General features: G+C 42.4%; 1 long non-coding RNA gene across 2 annotated transcripts in view; it reads right to left on the bottom strand.

The window, feature by feature from the left end:
• Positions 1-17,650, bottom strand: part of LOC142496493 (uncharacterized) — a 43,155-nt gene that overhangs the window by 1,445 nt on the left and 24,060 nt on the right. The window contains exons 3-5 of one of the 2 annotated variants that reach the window (XR_012802018.1): positions 5,843-6,058; positions 2,299-3,711; positions 681-1,883 (exon numbers count right to left, since the gene is read on the bottom strand). This is a non-coding gene — a long non-coding RNA (uncharacterized LOC142496493). Of the gene's footprint in view, positions 1-680; positions 1,884-2,298; positions 3,712-5,842; positions 6,059-17,650 lie in introns of those variants that run through there. The other variant, XR_012802019.1, reaches the window with a different exon arrangement.

The following is a 17,650-nucleotide window of genomic DNA, read 5'->3' as shown; positions in this document are numbered from 1 at the left end:
AAAAACCTATGCACTTAACACACAAATCTTTTGTAGAAAAATGTGTCCGCAAATGTAAATACTCTCTCCAGAGCATGAAACAGTTCATTCATAGCCCCAAAGCATCACTTATTAAATGCTTTAATATATACAGTAAAAACAAAGTGCTTGGATTACAGAAAAAGTATTACAAGGACATACAATTACAGTAAATGTAGGACATTTTCTTAAAATAACAGGATAAAAACATAAAACAGAAATCTCTATACATTACCATATGTCAGAATTTTCTCCCAGAGAGGTCACTCGCCTAGTAAATATGAGAAATCACGTGTTTGGTCCAAAACACACCTCTGTTGAAATCTGATTTTCATAATACCTTATAAGTCTTACAGGTGCGCCGACGAGTATTCTAAAACTTGCCTTAAACTTGCCTTGGAAAATCTGGGGCTATCACCAACAAGACCCAGCTACAGAGAAGAAATCCTAGGATTGCAGCGGTGCACAGCCAAATAGGAGAAGGGGACCAGCAAGGTGTGGGTTAAAAATATATATTTATTGATACTACATGGTAACGGGGACACACACAGTGTCAATAAATATACAGTGTGTGTCCCCGTTACCATGTAGTATCAATAAATATATATTTTTAACCCACACCTTGCTGGTCCCCTTCTCCTATTTGGCTGTGCACCGCTGCAATCCTAGGATTTCTTCTCTACATCAACTCTGAGCGTGATGCACGCATTACAGGAAGCTGCCACTTGTGAGTATTACCTTTCGCCTTCACATGGGGATTTGTTGACCAGGAACAGTGTTGCAGCTAAGATGTCCTGCCCAGCGGAGTCAAAAAGATTGATGGTATGTTAACCCTTTACTTACTCCAACATATGGACAGTTATACCATATAGTACCATTGCTGCACTTCAAAACACTGGGTCCAATGCTCTATCTCTTGGCTTCATGTGCTTCCTCTATACCATGATATGTGGACATTAACTTTTCAAGTGATATTGAGTCCGAATCGGATTGAGCACTGTTGTTGGGACTTGTGCCCCAAACTACCTACTATAAGACCCAGCTACATGGTGGGTACATGCTGCAACATTTCAGTGTCATTTCTGCAGAGACTAATGGCCCATCGGATTAACACCGCAGGGGTCCCTGCAGTCCCATTCAGTTTGATTTTTTTTTTAGCTTCTAAGGTTACCATGGTAACCTTTACATTACATTGGGCTCTGGGCAGAGGTTCTTTTTAACCTCCCAGACACTTTATATTTCAAACACTTATATCGCCTGAACGAAATATCTTAGTTTAAAAATAAAAACAGCTTTGGTATATGCAAGAAGAGATCTCTGAAGGCACAGACGAACAATAAAAATAGTGATCAACTAATATTTAACAGGGTCCTTATTTCTCTTTAACACCCCAGTTGAGTATAGTCTAAACATTTGGAGAAATGTAAGGATAACTCCATGCATCTACAGTAACAGAGACAACCATCATTAACCCTGAATCATAATATGAATAAAGGGAAAGAGGGAAAAAATTGATTTGTTGACCGATGTTCTAAACACCACAAAGGACACTAGAAAATGTAAGCTGGTGTAGCCATGTATTCTTTCTGGCTACTAATCTGCCCTGCCTAACACATAAACCCTGGTACCAGCGCAGGCAGTGTTAGGGTTATTCCGGGTTTTCCCCTGCAGTAAGCAGCTCTCTGGAGTGACAAGGGGGGGAGGTGGGCTAAGGCCTGTGTACTGCCCAATCGGGCTCAGACCTTGGACACTCCCCCAGGGTACAAAAGGGGCTTCACAGCCAGATTTAGTTAGTGCTCTCCAGTATGTAGTTCTATGCAGAGAGTTGGAAGTGTGGAGTCAGGGCTCTGACCACCTTCCATCACCTCCCCTAGGAGTTATATACTGGACACCTAACAAGCTCATATTGAACCCCCAAGTTGTGACAACTCTAATACAGAGTGTTTTTCCTGGTAATGTACAGGTTAATAAAGGCTTCAATCAGACTTAGAACTTTGCAACTAATATTGACAGATTTACTATAAATCATTCTTCCTGTTATTACACAGGTTATTAAGAATTTATATTAGCGTTAGGGACCCCTGAATTGTGGTCTGCCGTGAAGTTGGCTCAGGGGCTTACAACAATTTTGGCCAAAAATGTAAAACTAAAAGACCATTTTACTTAATAGATATTTATACATATATATTTAGGCACTGTACCGTGTATGAGTTTCACTGGATGTGCTAAAACTGAGCTTTGTCTGTGTTTTATGTTCTGTCTCTGGTTTTAAATATATACCTCCCCTAGGAGAGTGGGACTACAACCTCCTATTCTAGCAGGGAATAGGGGAAGAGCAAGGATAGTCTCTTGAGCCTCGGACCTGGGGGTTGATTCCAGGGACCATCCAGAGGAGGGAGAAGAAGTGTATCGTGTATGCTGTTACCTTGTATGTGAAGAATAAATACCGTTCCTGTTATTATATACAGTACTCTGATCTGAGACTGCAATTAATAACGAGGAGTTTCAGAAGAGGGTTCTGCTGCAGGGATTGTCTTCCCCACTAACACCGACAGAAACTCAGCGATTCTGTGAGCCAGCAGGTAACCAGCACAAAACACTGTGTAATAGAGAGAGATCTCCCAGAGAGTGGGGGGAAATCCTGTTACACTGGGTAAGGCTAATTCCGGGCAGAGTTGGTGCCAACTCAATAGCTCTGAAGTAGGGAAATTCCTTACTTATATATTCAGGGACAAACTGTGCTGGGGGCATAGAATAAAACAGAAAACTTCCTTCCTTAAATTATCCTGACAGCCTGCCATTTGCACAAATCTCACATAGCTCATACCTAAAAAGGAGCACAACCCCTTCGGCAGGTGCAGTTTTATGAGGAAATCATTGTATGTGAGGGGGTGCGTTTTACTGCCTTTCAAATCAAAAGCAAGAATATTCAGGCGTTTAAATATAGCCTCTGCTAACATTTAGAAGAGATGGGAGTTGCGTGGCATACAATGCAGCAGCTGCTTTGGTGTAGCAACTATTACATCTTTTTTCAGATCTTTTTATTGACTGTTTCATTTTTACAATTATCAAACAAAATGTAAATAGCAAAGACATAGAAACAGCAACATAGAAAAAATATATAAATATAAAAATATACCAAACATGAATTGGGTTAAAGGGGGAAAAAAAATGTGAACAGGAAATACCGGTAGTAGGGGTCTATAAATGAAATATACAGTTCAAGGTTCTTTTTTTCACTTCATGTGTTGTATCATTGGTGTTTATTTTGTGATCTCCAAGGCCTCTTTGAGTCGAGATCTTTGGATGTCTGGAAAGTATGAAAGATTAAGGGCCTCGTGCAGTAAAGTCCGATAGAAAAAATCGCCAGGGTTTTTAAACCGTCATTTTTGACAGGGTTGCCATCACGGTATGCAGAAAGCCCCGAATACCAGTGATAGCAACATTTCAACAAATGGCGAGTAGCCGGTGCCGAGATGATCGGCCCTCTGAAAGGAGCTCACCGGCAAGTTCTTTCTGCTGCAGAGAGACTAGGTGGTCCTCGCAGGTGTCCCGGGGCCCCACAAGGGTCCCTGGGTGGTTCCCACAGTTGTCCAGGAGCTTCAGGTGGTCCCTGTGGGGGTCCTCGGATGGTCCCTGTGTTCGTCCGTGGGTCCTCGGTTGGTGTCCGTGGGCTGGCCTGTGGTACCATTCCTGTATTTAAAAAAAAAAAAGAAATCATTGCCTACATTTCAATAAATACACCTCCCCCCCCCCCCACCAAACACATAAAGTACAGTAATGTGCAAAATAACTATTACCAGATATGGATAATAGATTATTTTTCTCACAGAACTAGAATTGAGCGCGTTTGAGAAGCTGGCGATAAGTGGCTTCTCTCCGTGCGTTTGGCGGTTTTATTTTTTGGTAAAAAAAAAAAACACAGCAATTTGTGCTCTTATCGCCAGCTTATCTAGGCTTACTGAATAGCAGTAGGTTTTTTGGCGATAAGGGGATTATCGCTGCTTATAGCATGAGGTCCTAAGTCTCCCACCTATCCAAGAAGCTTTTGGAACCAATGTCTTGATCTTCTGAGACTTTGTACTTTGATATATATATATATATATATATATATATATATTTATATATATACTGTATATGCCCCAGAAGAAGTCTAAACTCAGACAAAACTAGTAGGGTGAGGGTCTCTCAGTAGATCTCCCTATTTTCTGTTATATTCAGGACTTTTAACTGTCTTTCTATTTGCTGCCAAGCCTTATTTAAAGGCTATTGGGACTGTTACATCAATTTTGGAATTGAGCCCTGTGGCTAATCTCACCGAGTGAACAGAGCCAGCGGTATCCCAGTTTAGGGGAGTGATGTCACCATCAGAGGACCTGCGCAACTGCTGATTACAGCTGAGCAGTGAAGCTTCTGCGTCCGAGCACACAGACGGAGTGAGCGGTTCCTGAGATTATCAGCCCCTTTGATGCAGCGATCTGAAAGCATTTTACTGATATGCCTGTAATTTCTGCTACATTGTAAGTAGCCTCTGTTGCTTGCGCAATAATTTTATTCATAAACGTACTTCACCATATTGGTATCTTTTTCATCTATAGGTACATCTCGTTGTGGAATTCAAATATAGGACTTGTTCACATATATATCCTTCAGGTGTTGTTATCCATGCACCTGTGTCTCTGATTTGCGCCTTTTGTACTATATATATATATATATATAATAATAATATATATATAAATAATAATAATAATATTTATATATATATATAATAATAATAAAATATATATATATAAATAAAACGTTACCATCCAGCAGGGCAGCAGAAGAGCAAAGAGAGACAGCACTCAGAGGTAAGTCAGCACAAAAATCCGACGTTTCTCTCCCCATAGGGATCTTCTTCCTGGGGATCGAAATGTCGGATTTTTTTGTCTGTTTCAATACATTATTTTGCTGACTTACCTCTGAGTGCTGCCGCCCTGCTGGATGGTAACGTACTCTTTACATTATTTCTGGGACTAGCACCAGGCCTTTCTGGATATCTACATTGGAGTGCCTGCTGCTTTTTTACACACACACACACACACACACACACACACACACACACACACACACACACACACACACACACACACACACACACGTACACACACAGAGAAACAAATACCTTATTTCAGCGGTGCGCAAACTGGGGGGCGCGGGCTATTGCAGAGGCCCCGCGTTCTTCCCCAAGGCATTTAATTTAATGCCGGGGGATCGCGTGAGGCATCTGCAGCACTCCACTTACCTTGATTCTGCCGGCTGTGTGATGCATCGCCATGGCAAAGCAGTGTCAAATGATGCCGAGGGGTCATGCGTGACATAACATGACCCCCGCACGCCGGAAAGCAAAGTAGGGGGGGCCGCGAGCACCATGGGGGAGGGGGAATCAGGCAGGGAGGACGCAGCGCGAATAGTTTGCGCACCCCTGCCTTATTTATACTGTTAATAAAATTTTCTTGTAGATATGCTGATTTGATCTTTCATATTTATTTTAGAGTTTTTGATTATTGCATGAAGATTTGTTAAGTCTGGAAAATCTAGTTTCTAAGAATTGAAAGTTTCTCCATTATGACTTCGCGCCTTGAGAAACCAGTCATTTTTAGATGGATATTTTATTCAAGAGAAGGGAGCGCAGGTGTGCACCGAAAAGAGAAAAGCACATGCACAAAAATAGTGTGATACGTTCTCAAAGTATAAATTGAGGGTGTGGTATCTGTAGATAATACTAACCTATTCCCCATTTCAAAATAGCATATCCAAATCTGTGGCAACCTTTAATACATACTGTATAATATAATAACCAGGAACTTCAGAGACTTCAGACATCTATGGTATCACCACCTCGGCGATTGTCAGTGTCCCACGTGACCCAGCCCAACTTCCGGTGGAAACTCCGGATGTCAGGAGATGGAAGGATGCGTCCTGCTCTGTTCCCCGGCTCTACGCGTTTCACCTCAAACGACTTCCTCAGGTGCCATGACTGACACACTTACAACGGTAACTGCAATCAGTGAATAGGAAAAAGGAAATTAGTCCATATCAATTTCCAACACAAACCATTTTTTAATGGACCTTAATTCTAAATACAGATAGCTTCCTGTTTCCAAGCATAATGCATCCATATATACAGTCCTTCTCATAAACAACAAGAATGATTAAAAATAGTTTGAGGGAGGCGGTTTTCAATTGTCTTTTTAATACTTCGCTGACCTACAGTAAACTGTGACATTCTAATTTCTCTGAAGCTTTTTGTTTTTCTATTTTAAAAATGTTTTGCACAAAGAACTGAATAGTTTTCATGTCTCCACTAGCGATGTAGAATACTGCCCCACTTTTAAAAGTTTCCATGATTTTGTAAGGAATTTGTGAAATGTTTGAGCCAAGGTTAATTGGTTGATTGTCAGGGTGAAAAGTGCAAATTTCCCATTTTATTTATGCAAATACTAGCACAATTGCACATCATTTGTCTATAGTAATCAGTATTTACCAACTTTTATTGGTGCTAGAAGGGGCTATCTAAGTAAGATATCCGTGGTTGGTGGTTTTTGGGGAAGTTTCATATCATTGCTCCATATTTTAAATCTCACCAAATTTGCAACCTTGCACAAAAGTTTCTCCCAGCTCCCTCTCCCCACAGAACTTTCATGACAATATATGATTAAAATAGGTTTATTAATAAACTAGCTATTGTCCTTAGGGATCACTGGAAGGTAGAAAAGTGCTGCTTTCCCATAAAACGTTGAAAACCAAAGTTGTCTCCATAGCCAGCAGCGCTATTCTGAGGAGGTAGATCTACTAACCAGTGGATATGTGGACCACGACGCAAAACTTTTCAGTGAGCTGTGCTACAAAACTAGCACAGGTGAAAAGAATTGAATTTGGAGGAGCATGCATAACTCTATAAATGCTCTGGGGAAAGCAATGAAGACCAAACTGAAATCACGTTCGGCTGACAGCGTGCACCAATTTAAGAGGTTGTCCTCCAACTATGTCACTAATTAGCAGATGATAGAGGGGATCTCACCAGCTCAGGTGGTTGGTGGACTGGCAAATACCGCTGACACTGACCTGAAGGAGGAGGAAGCTTCCAAATAATGTAAAATTAGTTACCACATTGCTATCCTGTGCTACAGTACAGCAACTAAATATTCCGCTCCCGTTCCCCCAGTCTTTTAAGCGAAACCGCCAGTAGAACACAGGGAAGAATCTCCCATCTCACTTCTCTGTCCAGGTTAAGGACATAGCGTGTGGGAGACTGAGGTCCGGATCAGACGCGACACACTGGAAGGTGACAGACGCAGAGAGTACCTTGACAGACACACGAGACGAGAATTTCTTCCCTGCGTTCTGTTGGCGGTTTCGTTTTAAAAGACTTAAATCAATGCTTAAGAGAGCTGGAAAATTGTGAGCACTTCGTAGTTACTTGAATTGGAGTTTTTAAAACCACATTTGACATATTGCGCTATTTGTCTTTATTATCTTTCATAACCTTCCCTGTGAGAGAACCACTTCGGTGACTTCTGACAAAGAAGAGGATTCACCTAAATGAATCAATGTTCTAGACCAGGGGAGCGCAAACTTTCCCTGCTGCACCCACTCCCCTGCTTGCCCCCCTGTTTTAGGCACCACATGTGACTGCTTTACTTGCTGTACTACAGTATCTATACAGAAATTATAGAAATGTTTGCAAATCCAATACACTTGATGTATCTCTCTTTTTCTCTTTATTTTTTGCTTTTCTTACCTGTTTTTTCCCCCCATGTACCATCTTGCCTAGAAAAATGTCTACAGGAGGATTTCCCTTTCAACCTAGATACTTGGTCATCACAGAGTTATCAGATTAAATAATTGTCTAACAAAAACCAAATGTTTAAATAATTTCATTTGTGGGAGGCACCTTGTCGATGGGGTTAGGGATTTTTCTTTTTAAATTAACCACGTCAGAAATATAGTGGACAAGCGCACAAAAATGAATGAATGATTACATTTATGACATTTTAATCTAAACCAAGAATACATTTGAAAACAAAAAGTAGTATCAAAAACAATTCATTATGCTACACTTTTGACCTGCTATTGTAAGGATTGGGCTTCGGTCCCGCCCCCGTGATGCGTCCCGTGACGAGACGGGTGACACGTCTCACACGCAAGCTACGCGCAAGCTTCCGCAACGTGCCTCGTGACACCACGGAGAAGCTCCCTCGTGCACAAGCACCTACACGCCAGCATCGCTTTACCAGGGACAGCAGAGGGTTAATGCTATCTCCAATTACCCCACACCCGCGGTACACTCCGCCCCTGCTTACCAGTGGACAGAATATGTCTAATCACTCATTGCTCATAGCCTGGTGCAGTCCTGCGATTGGCTGTCACTTCCTTATATGCTCAGCCATCCCTCTTCGAAGTTGGCTGAGCATAGCCATAGCTTTGTGACAAAGTGCTTGCCTCAAAGTACCTGCTGCTTTTTCTTGCCTTGTGCATTCTGCCTGATACTCTTTTGCAGTACTTGACCCTTGCTTGTACCTGTACCTCTGCCTTCTCTGACCCTTGACCTCGGCTTGTATTTCAACTCCCACCTTCTATACTCCTGGACCCCGGCTACGTACAACGACCATCCGACTTCTCCAACCGGACCAGACCACGGCAATTACCATGACCATTCTAACCTCATCTACTCTGACCCGGCTACGACTCTACACTCCGGACACGGTTACAGGTTGGTGTATTCTAACATCCCTACCTCAGCCTTGCGGTCCTGTCCTGTATGTGGTGAGCACCCGTTACAGTATGCTCAGCCCCACAAAAATGGACCCCGCTGGGGTGGGTCGTGTCTTGAACCTGCACTCTGACATGTTTGCCAAATTGGAGAAATATCTTGACCAGAATAGTCAGCGTATGGACCAACTCCAACTGACAGTTCAAACTTTTACAGAACAGGCAAAACGTATCCCCGTGGATTCTGTTCCCTCAGTGGTGCTTGCTCCCGCAACCGTTCTCATGAATGCAGCCTCCGGACCACCGACTTCCTACACCCAACCACTATGGCGGCAAACCGCTCGGTTGCTGCGGATTTCTCAACCAATGTTTCATACAGTTCGAATTGATGCCCTCCCGTTGTTTGTCCCAGCGATCCAAGGTGGCCTATATCATCTCCCTGCTCGTTGATGCCTTGACGTGGTCTTCACCCATCTGGGAACAAAGGCCAGACCTCACCTGCGACATAGCCCACTTCACCAAAGAGTTCCACCGAGTATTCGACACACCCAGACGCAAGGTAACAGCTGCTTCATCTCTCTTTCATATAACCCAAGGCAGTCGTCCCGTGGCCTGGTGTGCAGTTGAATTTCGGACCATAGCCGCTGAAACTGGCTGGAACGATGAAGCATTGGCAGCAGCATTCTGGCAAGGTCTGTCCGGGAACCTTAAGGATGAACTTGCCGCTTTGGAATGTCCCTCGGAATTAGAGGAACTCATCGGCCTATGCATCCGGGTGGATCTCAGGTTATAGGAGAGAAAAGCAGAAAGAAATCGGCATAAGCAAGGTATGCAATCTCTCCACGACAATTACAGAGGGGCATTTAACCCTCCTCTTACGGATCTGGAGGAACCCATGCAGCTCGGAGGCAACAAACTATCCCCTGGTGAGAAACAACGCAGACGCAACACTGGACTCTGTCTTTATTGCGACATTGTCGGACACCAGGTAATCAATGGCCTGTCCCTATAACTCGGGAAACGCCAATGTCCAAGTGAGAGCTGGGAGGATCACACTGGGAACATTATCTGCCTCCTCTCCCAAGATGCCAACTATGCTTTTGATACCCATTACTCTTACCAGTGACACCTTCAAGGCCTCCACTCAGGCCTTTCTGGACTCTGGGTCAGGTGGGAATTTCATTGAACAGGGATTCGCAGAGAAAAATAAAATCCCTTTGGTACGCAAAAGTCCAGTAGGCCTGGAGACTTTTGACGGCCGGCCCTTACAACCCGCCTTTATTTCTCTTCAAACTGTTCCTTTTCAGTTGCACACAGGAGAACTTCTTACTGAAAGTATCCAATTGGACGTCATTCACATGCCTACTGTTGACGTCATCCTGGGACTCCCGTGGCTTCAATTGCATAACCCTCGGATAGATAGGACAGAAGCACACCCTTTCCAATGGAGTCCTCACTTCCTACAGAACTGCTCTGTGCCGTCCAAAGGCCTATGCAGGGTTTCAGTACCTGAACAGGTAACTTCTCATCTACCCACTATCTACTCTGAATTTCAGGACGTATTCAACAAGACCCAGTACGAGGTTTTACCACCCCACCGGTCATTCGACTGTCCCATCGATCTACTGCCCAGTTCAGCGCCTCCATGAAGATGTTCCTTCCCACTGTCACCTCCAGAGACCAAGGTCATGAAAGTGTTACGCCGGTGCTGCCCGCAGACCAGACCCATCCCCTGTGCTGAAGAGGAGGTAGGAATACACGAACCCGCAGCAAAGGGAAAATGTCCGGAGTATGGTATTAAGCGTTGCCAGGCCAGATGTAAGTAACGTAGACAATACTTGCTGGTACCGGGTATAGGAGTAGAATAGTGATTGCCTTGCCGAGATCAGGGAGCGGAGAGATGAGGAAGGTTGAAGTCCAAGCCGTGATCGTGGGATGCCAGAGTATACTTAGTCCAAGGAGAGCCGAAGTCGAGAGCCAAAGGGGGTAGTCGTACGAGTCATATCAAAACCTGTAGTAACCGAGAGTAGTAACCGAGAGTACACCAAACACTTCCATACAGAGACTAGGTGTGGCTGATACAACCCAGGTGAGCACTGGTAGCACTCTGAATACACCCGTGCGGTGTACGGGGGCGGAGCCTCACAGCAGGAGTGGAAGTAGAAGAGTGGATGCTGGGCGTGCGCTCTGTAAGCTGTGTGTGCACGCGACCAGCATTGGAGGAGGACAAACGTGTGCGCGCGGGACGGAGAAGCTGACGGCCCGTGGAGGCAGGTAAGCGGAGGTTGCGCTGCGCGCCCTGAGTTTCCCTGAGGGTAGTCTTTGTGTTGCGCGGACGGTGCTGAGAAATCAGATTCCTAACAGAAAGAATACATCCAAGAGAATCAACAAAGGGGATTTATCTGGAAGTCCTCGTCCCCTGCAGGTGTGGGTTTTTTCTTTGTAAAGAATAAGGATGGATCTCTCAGACCATGCATTGATTATTGAGGTCTTAATAAAATCACGATCAAGAACCGGTACCCATTACCCCTCATTACCAAACTCTTCGACAGACTCCAGGGTTCCACCATTTTCATCAAGTTAGACTTACGAGGAGCTTTCAATCTGGTAAGAATTCGACAGGGGGATTAGTGGACAACAGCGTTTAACACCCCGGATGGACTTTACGAATATCTTGTCATGCATTCGGTCTTTGTATCGCCCCTGCGGTATTCCAGGACTTTGTCAATTAGGTTTTTAGGCACCGGACGGACACCTTTCTTCAGTAGGTGGTACCGGGGGCTGGAGCCCCTGGCAGGTACCACAGACAACAAGTGCACCAACAGTCACCTTACTGTGGGCAGCAATGTCACACACACTTGGGGTGAGTTGTGGCTCCTGTGGATACTGGGTGTGTAGGTGCCCAGGGCATCTCAGCACATTAGGGGGAAACCTCACCAGGGTGGGGATTAGGTGGTTGGACAGTGGGATACTGTGTGGGCTGCAAGGCCTACTTGTTATGCATACTGTGTGGGTATAAGAGCTGAGTTCAGTAAACCTGCTATATTATACCAGTGTGTGTGCTCATTGTATTGAGTCTTGTATTGGGTCAGACTGCATCTCACCCACCCCAGCCTACATCTGCGTTGCCCCAAAGGCGCACAGCCTGATGGGGCCCCCCCAAGAACTGCTCCCCTCTGCACAGGACCAGCGTGCTAAGGGTTAACATGTGCTTGTTCTTTGTGGAATCGGCAACCCCACCCACTGGAATGTTAATGAGCCAAGGGGACACAAAGAAAGATCTTTTTGTTCACAGATGCATCAGACTCCATCTCATCCACCCCAGCCTACATCTGCGTGGCCCCAAAGGCGCACAGCCTTTGGCGCAGCCGAAGGGGAGCCAAAGGGTGTGAGCCGTTTGCTGATGTTGGTTGATGTTAAAGTGATGTTAAAGCTGCTCTTTTTCTATCTGAAACTCATAAGCCCTTTATCCCCTGTACCCAATTTTCCAACTCTATCTGTCCATGAAATGTCTGTGAATTCACTGTATAACCCTGTTTTTTTAATGTAACCATGTATTTTGTATAACTCTGTGCCCAGGACATACTTGAAAACGAGAGGTATCTCTCAATGTATTACTTCCTGGTAAAACATTTTTATAATTAAATAAATAAAGGGGCTATCCGGCACTGCAAGGATCTTTTACAGGTGGAAGCGCTATCACCGGAATGAACCAGATACACCCCAGGCTCCAAGCAGCTGAGGTTTGGGCCTCCTGTGAGCCAGCAGGTAAAATGCACCACATTACACTCAGTAGCAGTCTCATCTCCCAGAGGGTGGGGGAAACAGTGCTACAACTGTATGCAATTATCAATGTGATATAATGTTTATATTTCATGTAGAACATGACGTAGATCAGTCCTGCGTGTATGTAGTGTGAATAGTAGAATATGGTGTGACCATGTGTGTTGATTGTTAGACGTTAACCATGTGGGTGGTGGGGGTTGGTAATTAGATTACAATGACTGTAGGAATTGTTTAGGCCAAGAAAGGATGGGCTGAGTTTGTAATGAATAGCTTCTATTCAAACATTTATAGCATGATCTTAATACAGAGTTGAATGTATATACAGTATAGTATACAACATCCAGAAATTATCCAGCAAGGCATGGATATTGTAAGGATGCCCTGTACGGTGATGTAAGATAAGAAAGTCTATAACTAAGGTGCTGTCATTTCCCAAGATTTCTGATCAGCCACATGAACTATTACATGCTAAACAACCTGTTTAAGATTTGAGATTTCTATTGTATTAACATTTAAACATATGTTAAAATTGTTGCACATTGTTTGGTAAAAATTTTGTTCAATAACGAAATGTATATGATCTGACTCAAATCAAGCTGCTCTAGTTGTAAGTACTGTTTTAATGGGAAAGTAATGGCTGTATTAATTGTACACTGGAGAGCTGCCTTTTTAATGCTACGTGAATCTTATAGTTCACATAAATGGCAGCTTCTTTAAGGGCCAAGTTTAGCTGTGACTTAACTAGCGCATTGGGAAATAGCTGTGCTAACTTTAACGGAGCTCTGTGATATGTGATATTAGGGGGAATGATTATTTTGCATGTACCATCTACAGGAGTTTGTATTTTTGTCTAGCAGTTAACTAGCCCTTCTACTTTTGGAGCTAATTTCTCAGTGCCCTCCTAATTATTCTGGTCTCCAGCAATGAATAAAATGTGCTTTTTCTGTAGAGCTTTGACATTTACCTTTTTGAAATTAAATACCAAATTCAATCAACACGAAATAGACTTTGATCAAATCCTCCCTTACAAATTATAATGCTGGTTACAACACTCCTGCACATAAATATCTTCTATTTCCGTTGGTTAGAGGGGAATTGGCTCACAGATGGCAGAAAGATTAAATATTTTTTTTTTAATTCTTCAAGAAGCAAGAAAACAAAATTCCTTTCCCAGCATAATGGGCTGAAAAGCCTAAGCAGGACATTCTTAAGATGCATTGTTGAGTTTGTTGTATGGTTTGGACTTTTTCCAGTTACATTTTGGATAAGGGAGGGGGAGTAAGACTGTTCTAAAATATAACTCAAGGGCACCACCAGAACAAGATATGTATTAGGACTAGTTCCATGTTGTTGCCAGTATGGTAAGCTCCCTGAGGTTGTGTTACCATAAAGGTAACGTTAAGCACATTATTGCCTAAAACTAAGGGATCCTTTTGCTGATGGTATATACAGCACATTATTACCAATACAATACCAGGGCACGTGCACATCAACAAATCATACATAGTACCACTTTTTTGGTGCATTAATTTGTAGTCCTATTTTATGTCATTTCCTTCCCTGATCTCTGCAGTAGAAATGGGTGATTTTTTTTTTACGAATTTGGATCCGCAGCGGATGGGCCAGTTCCTTTGGTCAGTGGATTTCAGCGGATCAATGTCGAAAAGGGCGGTTCACGTTTTGCATTTTTTAAACTCCAGATTCCGCAACGCCTGGATGAATTCGTACAATCCAATCCGCGAATTCAGCAATCTGTCGGCATATTCTTAAGAACCCATCCACGGGTTGTATCTAATTGTGGATTTTGATGAATCCGCGCGGATTGAAACCAGCCAAATCCGATTGTGTATTTTACACCGAGTAACGGATTTTGGGGGTAACATCAGCGAAAGTCCGGGAAACAGATTTGGGCGGATTCGCCCATCAGTACTCAACAGTATGTGCGAACTTAAACCTTGTTCTAATATGTAAATAATCAAAAGTACAATGTATTCAGAAGAACAATATGACTTGCACGACCATCGTCGTAGTGAACAATCTTGCTACTACTCAATATTACTCACAGATTTATTCATAGTAATAACCCGGATGTCATTGCAACGTGAAATCACTCAAACCCCACCAGATGACACAGAAAGACAGCAGATGATAAATGCTTTAGGTTTTTGTCTGTTTTTTTTATTAGGTAGCATCAGGGTGCTATTTTCTATCTAAAAGAATCAAATACTAAATCACAGGGCAAGATTTAGCATAACTTCACTTCTCGTTACCAAACACAAAGTATTTCTAAATTATATAATGTATGTGTTTACATGTGAGTAAGAAGATCTAAATGCATTTACATAGGTTACTGAGGTAGTAAAATGTATCTAGCATTAGAGTTGTAGTCATATTGTAACTGTCTATTGATCCAAGGTACAGTAACAGAGAATGACCAGGTGTTTCTACATGGTAAATTGACAGGATATAAAGCCTTTAATTGTGTAGGTGGAAGCAATTCTAAAGCATCCAGGCTTTCATTGTGTATTTGGAACAAATCAAACCACTTCCCTCCCTTTCTTTTACAAAACCTATTAAAAAAAAAAAAAAACCTAATCAAAGGCCAGCAAAACGAAAGCACACATTTAGACCCAAAACACCAGTGAAAGAGCTCACCCTTAGAAATAATGGACCCTTCCGCATACAGAAGATTTCCTATTCCACTGGGACTGGCTTGGCGAGTAAAGGCAATAACAATGACTAGAGCGGGGAAGTATGGTTCAAATCCTGCTGACTATCCTGGTGACAAACTGGAAGCCTGCTGGAGCAGGGATTGTACCTGTGAAATTATTTGTACAGCTGTGCATAGCAGTCGCTAAATTGTAATTGTAAAGCGATTGGAGTCCCACTGGGAGAAAAGTTCTGTATAAAATCAAGTTATCATTACATCCACTAATCTGTATCAAATGTTAGAAACTCCTTTTGTATATTTGATTTATTAGCCAGATTTACATCAATTTAAACCTGCCACAGTTTACTGGAGAAAAAAGATACAAATGGGACAGCATAGAAGATAGTATTAAAGCTGCAGTTCAGTCTTTTTTTTTTATTTTATTTTTACATTTATTTTTTTACTTCAATAGTTTCATGTGTGCAATCTCTAATTACCTAAAGAACAGTATAGCTGCAGCTCAATTCATTTTCCATGTATTGATAGGTCGAAATTTGGTGACATATTAAAAGCTGGCATTTGTTTATAATCTGCTTGACTGGCAGTGGAAGCTCATGAATATTCATGAGCACACCTGCACTGACAAGTGCTAGAGGGAGGGCAGTGCTGACAAAGGGGTGTGCCAGGGCTTGTGACAGGACATGAAGGGGCAGTGCCTTAGCAAATGGCTGTTAAAATAGAATACAAGAAAATTGGTCTTTCAAAGTTGTTTTTTTAAAAACAGAAAATGCTAAAAGTATTTTTTCTTACTACAGAATTGATTTATTAAAAAAAACAAACATGCAGGATATTGACTGAACTGCAGCTTTAATGAGAGTGGTGACTAGTTGTGATGGAGGAAGCACACAGGAGTCTGATATCTAAGCAAAACTTACTCTGTATTTATTACATCAGCAGAGCAGGTACAAACGTAACATCTCAGGACACAATGGCCCTTTCCTCAGACCACACACCTCTGCAAACAATGAACAGGGGCACATATATATATATATATATATATATATATATATATATATATATATATATATATATATATATATATATATATATATATATATATATATACCCCTAAGGGTCTCATTACTCACCAATTCCCACCATAACTGAGATTGGTACAAGAAGACCAAAAGGACAAAGTCAGGCTTTAACCATCTTTTTCTGAATCACATATAATGTCAGCCAGAGGAGAGCAATTGATGCTGAAAAGGAATAAGGTGTATCTGCTTAATTGCTTACATTGTGGTGCACCACGAAATATTACAATTTCATATACATGTTGGTATAAAGTGAACAATTATCCACACATTGTTCAAAGATACTAAATAAAACATAGGCAACCAGGAAAAATCACAGATTCTATAGCCACTGTGCTATCAGAGGGTGCCCAAGTTGGAAAATTGAACTATGGAGATGCTGTAGTCATAAAGAAACAATCCATAGCAGTCGTGGATCGGGACCACAGTGGATATAAACTGTGTCCCTAAATGATCCACCCGCAAATTTGGGGATTTAAAGCTGAAGCTGACCTTACCCCAAGAACCAAATAAGTTCTGGCCTTTCATTCAGGCCCATAGGGGCTACAGTATCCACTATATAGGTCCACTTGGCTTCTTTCTGCAGCAAGATTTTCTTTCTATCTCCACTTCACTGTAATGTTTCACATGATCAATAACCTGATATCTCAACTGTGCTGAGTGGTGGCCCATGAGCCTACAATTACGTGCTACAGAGGTATCAGACAGGATATTCTTAATATTTCCTTTATGCTGGGCAACCCTTTCTTTCTAGCTGATAATAGTCTTCCCCACGTATACAAGGCCACATGGGCACTTTAGGTGATGCACAATTTAAGTACTGAGGCAAGTATAGAAGCCACTAGTCTTAGTTTCTCTGGAGATGCATATACTATTAACATCATTAACAAACACCAAAAGGAATTCATGATATCACGACACCCAATAACTCCTGTTCTCTATATACTACCAAAAATACACAAAAAAATGGGCAAACCACAAGGCAGACCCATAGTGGCAGAAACAAATGCAGTCTTCCAACCTTTAGCTATCTTTGTGGACAAATTATTACAACCACTAGTACAATCCACACATACACGTGTGTAACTGTTACCCATGTACAGTACTATGTAATCATTACACTCTACCCCGTGTTATTCATGCTTTGACAACACTGAAATGTTCTTCTGTCTTGCCCATAAAGCGTATTTGATTTGACTAGAATAAATAGGCATGGCAATAAATGAATGAAAGGGACAATGAGACACAGGACCATACATCCACCAGCAGTTTGCAAGGGGGGTGCTGGAGGGGGTCTAATTGTAAAATTCACAGAGAGACAGGTAGAAACTTTAAAAACATTTATGGT

This window comes from Ascaphus truei, chromosome 6 (genome assembly GCF_040206685.1).
Source record: "Ascaphus truei isolate aAscTru1 chromosome 6, aAscTru1.hap1, whole genome shotgun sequence".
Classification (NCBI taxonomy): domain Eukaryota; kingdom Metazoa; phylum Chordata; class Amphibia; order Anura; family Ascaphidae; genus Ascaphus; species Ascaphus truei.
The sequence above is the reverse complement of the archived record's forward strand: the minus strand, read 5'-3'. Positions and strand labels throughout refer to the sequence as shown.